This window comes from Nothobranchius furzeri, chromosome 6 (assembly GCF_043380555.1).
Source record: "Nothobranchius furzeri strain GRZ-AD chromosome 6, NfurGRZ-RIMD1, whole genome shotgun sequence".
In the NCBI taxonomy this organism is placed as follows: Eukaryota; Metazoa; Chordata; class Actinopteri; order Cyprinodontiformes; family Nothobranchiidae; genus Nothobranchius; species Nothobranchius furzeri.
Window position 1 is genome coordinate 77,267,103 of NC_091746.1, and position 10,151 is coordinate 77,277,253.

Genomic DNA, 10,151 nt, shown 5'->3' on the forward strand with positions numbered 1-10,151 from the left:
AATTTACCCACAGCAAATGGAGCCTGCAGTTCTGTGTACTGACAGTTCTCCGACTCTCAGGCTGTTTTACGAAGGAGCAGGTCTATGTGGGTCTGCTGTTTCACTTCTCTGGGTGCCATTTCAAAACACTCTATAATAATAATAATAATAATAATAATAATAATAATAATAATAATAACAACAACAATAATAATAGTAATAATAGTAATCATAATAATAATAACAACATTAATAATAATAATAATAATAATAATAATAATTAGAAAATAATAACAATAATAATAATAATAAAAGAGCTGAGCACAGCATCAGTAAATTCAAAAACGTCCTATCACAACAACATATAATATCTACCTATTTAAATAAGGTAAAATATAAAGTCAATATCTCAGTTAAAAACATTTAAAACATGATAAAATCACAGCATCAACTAAATAGCATAATGACAACAAGCACAGCCAGTAGGTGACAGTATATGCAATGACAGACGGAGCCTTTCTGTCCACCTAGCCTGGCCTGGCAGACTGTCCTCTGTTTAATTCTACACAGAGAACTAGTCTGGTAACTCACAGGCAGAGAGGCACATGAGGGGCGGGACTAGGCAGCTCAAAAATAACCAATCAGAAAAAAGACGGAAATGCCGACTGTACCGCATGACACTGTAGTTTTTTTTTTTTTAGCTGTGATCAAAAATGGCGTCTGGTGACAGCGCAAACATCTTTTTTTTTTTTTTAGAAGAAAGGCTATAGCGCTTCTACTTGTTGGGGTTTTAAAGACATTTAAGTCATTTAGAAGAGAGGAAAGAGCCGCAGCGAACTCCGCTTCAGTCGCCATGTTCACGACAAACTCAGCGTTGTGGTGTGTGACGTACGCTACTCAGCGCTGATTGGCTCGGTTAGAATTCTCAGGGGGTGGGGTTATTTGAATAGGAGAGTTCCCAGACCCGTTCTCTGTGCAGAATTAAACAGAGGAGGAGTCTTTAAGGTCAAAGGTCAGTAACTCTCTAGCTAAATAAGTAAGTCTTTAAAACACCAGAGCTTTAATAACCAGGAGGTCGGCAGCATTATGTAAACTTTGAAGTCCGAACACTTTTTACTGCAATAAATAAAGAGAAGTCTCACCTGTTAGTACTAGGAGGCAAAATGTAAATATTCTCACACTTGGTTTTCTGCTCTTCATCTTGCAGCACTGTTTGGCTTTTTAACAGCATCTCCTCAGTGATGATCTGTTCCCATGAATATGACGTCATGCTGACACTGAACTCTAGAGGCAGCCTTTTTATTTATGCCATTTCTGCGTGCATTAACATCTAACATCAGTTTAAAAACAGGGTCATAATAAGCATTTATGTGTGGTCAACTGAAGGGCACGTGCTTGCAGGAATTGGGTGATCAAGTGATTTTTTTTTCATTGTGGATGAGTATTTGGACAAATTTATGGAAAGCGGTGCAGCGTTATCTTCGACTATCAGCTCTGTTAATTTAGGCTCTGACTAATAAGAGATTGCTGAGATCCTTATGAGTCGTGATGATGAGGCCCTTCAATATTTTTGCCCAGGGTACAACTAAGTGTTAATCTGGCCCTGTTTATAAATACAATGTATAGTATGAGTCTGTACCCAAAAATTACCAGACCCACCAGGATAACTTCTTACTGGGTGACTCTCATTGATAATATATTTACAAATGACATTTCATACTGCGCAAAAGGTGGACTACTCGTTACAGATATCAGTGATCATTTGCCAATTTTTGTTGTAAATAAGGATGGCTACAAGGCTAATATACCAAAACAAAGTACTGCATATAGAAGAATGAGAACGGAAGAATCGTTGGGAACATTCAAAGGGGATTTAATGGCACAGAGTTGGGACTCTGTGTACTTGAAAGAGGACATAAACAGTGCATATGGGGAATTTTTAAGTTTATTTTTAAAATTATATGAAAAAACCTGTCCTGTAAAAATTATGACTAGAAAGCAAAAATATGCTGATCATCCTTGGATAACAGTAGGACTACAGAAAGCCTGTAAAAAGAAAAACACTCTTTACAGAGAATTTATAGGCAAAGAACCAAGGAGACAGAAAGTAAATACAAGAAATATAAAAATAAGTTAATAACTATTTAAGAGCAGCTAAGAAAGAATATTATAATAAAAAATTTGAAGATAATAGGAATAATATGAAAGGTATACGGAGCATATTAAACAGTGTAATAAAAAGGGCTGTAAACAATCCAATTATCCTAAATATTTTGTTATTAATGATATAGAAAAGTATGATATGAAAGAAGTGGCTCACAGAATGAATACATTTTTTATAAATGTTGGACCTGATCTTGCTGATAAAACTCCTGACCCAGCAACAACGGCAAAAGATGTGGAAAATTTAATAGACCGAAATCTGAATTCAATGTTTCTCAAGGCTGTAGATGAAAGAGATATTATAAATACTGTGGCTTCCTGTCAAACTAAAACATCTGATGACTACGATGGAATGAATATGATTGTGATTAATAAGGTGATAGAGGAGATTTCAAAACAACTAGCATATATTTGTAATTTATCATTACAGACCGGTACATTTCCAGATAAAATGAAAATAGCTAACGTCAATCCTGTGTACAAAACTGGGAACAAGCACCAATTCAAAAATTATAGACCTGTATCTTTATTACCTCCATTTTCCAAAATCCTGGAAAAACTCTTTAATAACCAATTGGACTAAATCATTGAAAAATATAAACTACTCGCGGAGAGTCAATATGGGTTCAGACCTACAAGAGAAACAACAATGGCATTAATTGATGCAGCTGACGGAATCAGTAACTTAATTGATCAAAAACATTATTCACTGGGAATTTTTATAGACTTAAAAAAGGCGTTTGATACAATAAACCATAGTATATTGTTTAAAAAACTGGACCGGTGTGGCATCAGAGGGAAATCATTAGATTGGCTTCGAAGTTATCTATCTGGAAGGAAGCAGTCTGTGAAACTAGATGATGTTTGTTCATCCTGTCAGGATATTACATGTGGCGTCCCACAGGGGTCAGTATTGGGCCATAAACTTTTTTTGAATGTACATTAATGACATATATAATGTTTCCCAAGTACTTAAGATGGTTCTATTTGCTGATGATACCAACACATTTTGCTCTGGTAGTGACTTACAGCATCTAATACGAGAGACGAATGCTGAATTGATCAAATTAAAGTCATGGTTGGATATAAATAAACTATAGCTAAATATGAGCAAAACAACACGAATCCTTTCTGGTAGACATAACACTAATATGAATTTAAATGTACAGATAGATGGAGTAAATACTGAAAGAGTGAAGGAAACAAAATTCTTAGGGGTAATTATAGATGATAAAATTAATTGGAAACCACAAATTAAATATGTGCTAACTAAAATTTCAAGATCCATTGCAGTATTAAACAAAGTGAAATATGTCTTGGATTATAAATCACTCAGGTTACTTTATTGCTCATTAGTACTTCCATACCTTAGCTATTGTGCAGCAGATTGGGGTAATAATTACATTAGTGCAATCCAACCATTAATAATTTTGCAAAAGAAAGCAATACGAATCATTCATAAGGTAGGATATAGGGATCACACTATTAAATAATTTATACAGCCAACACTCTTAAAATTCAGAGACATTGTAGAATTGCAGACGGCACAAATATTATTTCTAGCAAGAAACAAACTATTACCAGAAAACATCCAAAAATTATTCATTGAGACGAAATTACGGGAACAATTTCATTTCAGAATTCCTTTTGCACGTACAACAAGTAAAGCCTTTTGTATTTCGGTATGTGGAGCAAGACTGTGGAGTAGGATGGAGGGACACTAAGGAAATGTGTTACTATGATTCTGTCTAAAAATAACTACAAAATCAATATTTATACCAGGTACAGAATTGAGGAGCGTATTTCAGTTTGACAGTCTGTTTTAATTCATTACTATTATTATATTAACAAGGACATTATTATATTATAATATAATAAAAAGGACAGGCATAAATATGAGCATTTTGCTTCTGCCTGAGCCTCTTCAGTCACTTTGAATGTAATGATTTATGTTTTATGATTATATTATGTTTTGTTACATTTCTGACTGAATAAATCGAATAAAAATAAATTATATATATATATTATATATATATATATATTCAATTCAAGTTTATTTATATAGCACCAAATCAAGACAAGAGTCGTCTCAAGGCACTTCACATAATAAACATTCCAATACAGGTCAGTTCATTAAGCCAATCAGAAAAAGCTTCCTAAATAAGGAACCCAGCAAATTGCATTGAGTCACTGACTGGTGTCAGTGACATTACAGCAATCCTCATGAGCAAGCATATAGCGACAGTGGAGAGGAAAACTCCGTTTTAACAGGAAGAAACCTCCAGAGGATCCTGGCTCAGTATAATCAGCCATCCTCCACGACTCACTGGGGATCGAGAAGACAGAGCACACACACACACACACACGCACGCACGCACGCACACACACAACGTTTATACCAAGTAATGTTTCTATGGTTACATTGTGATTTCTTAGTAAATATTCAATTTAGTGAGAGATAAACTTATTATTTATATATATATATATATTATTTAATAATAATGTTTATTATGTGATTTCTTAGAGAATGGGAGAACTTTGATTTTGAGCTCTTTTATCCCACAGGTTTTCTTTGGGGCGTTTATAAACTTCAACACCCAAAAGAAGTTTTGCCTTCATATTCATTTTGCTAAAATCCAAAACTTTATTACTTTAAAAAAAATCTGTATTTTCCCCAGGTCTCTGTCAACAGTTGTTTTTAAACCTGGGCTTTAACATAATATAAAACACTTTATTCCCTCTTGTGGAAATATGATTTTGGATACTTATTCTGCTGAAAAGTCCCTTTCTGCCTCCGACGGCCTCACTTTCAGTAAAGGAAAGACGCCTCACAAACAGACTCTGGGGAACAGAAGTCACCCTAAAGCATGATGGGACATATTTCAGTCATGTTTTTGTCTAATTATAATTTGCATGAGTAAATTCGATTGAAGTCTGGAACACTGTGTGGCCAAAAGGTTTTACTAGTTAAAAACATTCATTCACTTGTTTAACTTTTAAACATCTGTCAGGATTTTTTATTCCTTGATAGATTTAAGAGATTACGTGAAGCAGCTCCTGCACAGCTTGGCGTTTCAGCGCTACGGGAGTTTTGCCTCAGGGCAAGAAGAGTGTAATCAAGTGCTGCTGGAGCAGCGTTTCTAAAATAGGTCATGTATTAGCAGACCAGAAGCTCAGAGGATACTCTCAGCAGTTTTTATTTCTTTGTTACAACTTTTTGTATTGACTCCTGGTGAGAGCCAGAGCAGCCGTCGTACCTGACTGAGCTGCTGCTGGATGGGATGTGGTGAGGACTCCGGAGTGTTGTTCTTAATCGATCCATGTTGGATTATCTGTGAGTAACCCAGAAACCTCCTACTTTTAAAAGACTCACCAATCTTGAGATGGTGGCGGAGGCTTTATTATGCTGACTAGTGCCCAGAGCAGGTGTGTCCAAAGTGTGGCCCTGATTTCGCATGGCCTTCACTGGCGTTTTTAGAATTGTGGAATTAGGTCTCTCCAGGAATCTGTTTATATAAATTCATATATTTTAATATTTTATGTCCACATTTGTACTAATATATATAGCTTAGATGATTCTGAGCAGAACAACTGAAACATATTTCACTGTAAAATAATGTTTGCATTTAAAAAAATAAGATTTTTTTTGTGGTCCATGAGGAGTTTTAACTTCATCAGAATAACCTTTATTGTCATTGCAACAAGTACAACGAAATTAGATGCAATCCCCGTGTCCGAAATCAAAAACAAATAATTAGATTTAAAAAAATATATATATATATAAAGATAAAAATAATCTAAAAATATATATACAAAAGAATAAAATAGGAGAGCAGTACTGCACATGAACCTCTGCACTTGAATCATTTCACACTGAATATGTGTGAAAGACAGCTAACAATATATACATAATAATATTGCACCAGTTTAGTTATATATTGCACATAAAATTGAATTAAGAATGTGGGGTGGGGGTTAATTGCCATTCAGTGTCCTGATAGCCACAGGATAAAAGCTGCTGTGTGGTCTTTTTGTCCTCGTTTTAATGCTCCTGTATCTTTTGCCTGATGGCAGTAGTTGGAACAAATCATGAGCAGGGTGTGAGGGATCTTTTAGGGTGCTTTCCACTCTCCTGAGGCAGCAAAAGTTCATCCAGAGAAGACAAACGACAGCCGGGCGGTCTCCACAATCCTATGGAGTGATTTCCTCTGTGCTGATGTGCAGCTAGAGAACCACGCGCAGAAGCAGTAGCACAAGATGCTCTCTATGGAACAGCGATAGAAGGACATCAGCAGTTTTTGTGAGATGTTGTTTTTCCTGAGGACCCTCAGGAAATACTCTGCTGAGCCTTCTTTGCCATCGCTGTTGTGTTCACACCCCAGCTGACTAGTGCCCCACCTTCATTATTTTGGTCCTCATCTTGAAAAGTTTGGGGAACCCTGGCCTAGAGTGAAGGACCTATATTGATAGTAAGTGTAGAGTCTTAGCTTACAAACTTGAAATGATCACGACCTAACCCATGATGGCAGCTGGATCTGAGAGAGGATCCTGCTGAGATATTCCAAGAGGAGACTCTTACAGCTCTGTCTAAGGTCAGGCGTAGTCAACCCTCAAGGGCAGCTGAACCTGTGCATCACCCCCTGATTCAAACCAGGTGTGCTGGTCCATGGAAACAGAAAGCATGGAGGTGGTGGTCAGGATTTACTACCACCAGCAGGTGACCATGTTTTTGTTTGGTTCCTGAAGGTCTGAACACTCACCACTGTGCTAAACTTCACAACGTTCCGTTTACGCTAAAACAGAAATCCTGTGTCCTTTCAGGAATGATTTTTTTTAAACCTGTAAAATTAATTGCCTTACCCTGTAGAGTGATATAATGCAGGCAATACATCCATTTTAGTTGATGAGCCCACCTCCTGTCTATAGAGTCCCATGCAAATTGAACTGAGCACCACTCAGCATTAGCCAATAGCGTTTGACATTTGCAAACGTACAGATGTCAATCACAGAGCGTGCATGCAGGTTTGAAGACGTACCTAGACTCCTTCCTGGGTTAGTTTTCACTTCCTGCACATGCACATTCTCACATAGAGCGATACGCCTTCATTCCTCACCTTTCTCACGGGGTTCTTTTGAAAAGGGCTGAGTCGCAAGAGAAAAAGTGTCTTTGACGTTCATGATAAGAAAACAAAGGCCTCCAAAGTGGGAAATAAGACCAGAGTTGTTTAGGACAGCCTTTCTCAAATGGGGGTACGCGTACCCCTGGGGGTACGTGAGAAAATGTGCATTCATTTAAAAAAATAGTATCCATGGAAAATGTTTTAAAAAATAATTATTTAATAAATATTTTAGGAAAATATAAGTAAAAGTTCATAAAATGTGTTTTATATTCAGTAGAAGTAGGCTAAATTCATTATTCCAAAATCCCAGAGTCCTCCCCCCAATGCTTTTGCGCTCATTAGGGGGTACTCGGCTGAAAAAAATATTTCAAAGGGGGTACATCAGTCAAAAAAGTTTGAGTACCACTGGTTTAGGAGACTCTTTTCAGTGAAGTTGTGCGTTGAAAGCAAAGGTTGGGCTCCCCACAGAAGCCTTTTGTTTTCTGTTCGACAGGTAAGCTAGAGTTAGGCATGCTATTTGGAGAAATTCATTGCAGATTAATGCTAGAAGTGCTGCAAGGCAGCTATTTGCAAACAGAGCGTGCACAAGGATAACTGGGTGTTAAAGTTAAAGTCCCATTTGTCATCACACACTGGAGAAATTTATCTCTGCATTTGACCCATCCACGTGGGGAGCGGTGAGCTGCAGCTATGGCTGCGCTCAGGAACTATTTGGTGGTTTAACCCCTCAATCCAACCCCCTAAAGCTGAGTGCCAAGCAGAGAGGCATTGGGTCCCATTTTTAAAGTTTTTGCTATGACCCAACTGGGATTTGAACCCCAATCTACCAGTCCCAGGGCGGACACTCTACCACAAAGCAATTGAGAAGGTTCTCGCTTGTGTGCATTTTCCAAAACGTGGGTGGTTATTTCCTGAAATTCAGAAACATCCTCCACCATACCTTTAAAGACCATGTTCACTGAGAAACCATATTTTCTTGTTATTTTTTAAAAATATGATCGGTCACCCTGAGTTTAACATGCAGGCTGAAGGTGAAAATAGTCTTCTACCTCTGTTTCCTGCATTAGCTGTCCATAGAAAATAGACAGGGAAACTCTCAGATCAGAAAATCCAGTCAGATCCACGTCACACTGAAAGTTAGCATTCATGGACTCACCCACCTCGGCTGGCGACGGAGAAGGCTGTTGTTGACGTTGTCTAGGGGAGACCAGAGCACGTCTCACAAGCAGAAGCTAACAGTTAGCATTAGCAACTCCACAACACTGTATAACTTCTTCGGGCTTGTGTTAAACAACATCAGTGTTGCAGAGCAGAGTCAGTGGTGGAGTTGCGTTGCTGTTAGCCAATCAGAGGTGAGCTGCCAAAATATCTGAAAATAAAAATCCAAATCCTTCCGTGTTAGCTCACCTCTGCTCTGGCTCACTTCTAATTCCTGAAACAGGAGTGCCAGAACTATTTTTCTCACAGGGATCATGTCCCAAGGCATTCATTTATTTTAAAGAATGTGTTGACGTGTCCTGACGAAGACCAGGAGGCAGGAGCACATCACTCAAGTTTTAGAACCACTGCACTGCACCGTATGTTTCAGGATCGATTTTAAGTGTAATTACAGAAAACATTTTGTTTACGTATAAAAGGACTAAAATAACTCAGCTACTTTAGATTTAACTCTTTTTTTTTTTTGTCATTTAGGCTTTTTTAATTATCTGAAAGCAGGTTTTGGTTTGTTACTCCTGTTGCCAGCTCACTAATACAGGCTATGTTAAGACAGCTCTCATGTCAACATTATTTCCAGCTTTAATATTTCTCACAGTTCCCTCAAATTTGTTTATTTCACTCATTTCTGATACCTAAACACGTTTTCCAGGGATTATATTACTTAACTCCTCATTTTTTGGCACTGTCTCCCTGAGCTTAATTACGTTTTACCTTCACATCTGGGATTCACACTTTCCCCCACTACCTTATTTTTATGTGACACCAACAAAGAAAACAAGATCCTCTGAGCAGGATTGGAAAAATCTGCATCCTCAGACATGTTGCTGATTAAAGTCAGAGCTCGGCTGACAGAACCAGAATTACCTGTGTGCTGGGTCTGTGCTTATGATTCCCTACGTGTGATGAGTTTTTACACTGCAGGGTCATCTCAAAGGGGGCTGAGCGGTTCATGTGGCTGCAGGGCAGCTCTGCTTCACTGAGCCAATCATCTTGCCAGGGTTATGTTCACATCCTTCTCTGACTCCATGCAGATTACTGAACAGACATGCACTGAACATGACAAACATTCACTGGCTTCCCCTGGCGATATAATCACATTTGCTAAACTTCTTGCATGTTGTAGCTGTTCTTTTAATGATCATTATTCAAATTTAGCCCGGCTCTTAGTTGCAGCACAACCAGCTGGAAGTTAAACAATTGTTTCACCACTGATGAGTTCCATGGACAGTTGGTGATGAGACACCCTCAGTCCAATGGTCATGCACTGGTAAAAAGCCTGTAGGAGCCTTTGTGTTTGTTGTAATTTCTGCAGTTTATCCTGCAGCCCCTGAGAGGCTGTAGTCCAGGAAAAGTAGCACGACTGAAACACTGCTCAGCTACATATCCAATTAAACGACTTATAAATCCTTATCCAGACTTCCTGGGGACACTGGCTGCAGATATGTATCTTCACCAGGGATTTTTTTTTAGTCCTTTGAATAAAACAGGTGAGATAAGAAATCTAAATATTTCTTTTGTGCCAGAAAGGAGAGGAAACGATTAACTTCTGCTTTAAAGAGAAACGTTTTAAGGCAGAAACAACAACATGACCAAAAACAGACTCAGAGAATGGCACAAACTGCTTTTCTCACAAAGCATCGGCCAGACGTAAAACATCAAAATCGCCGTTGG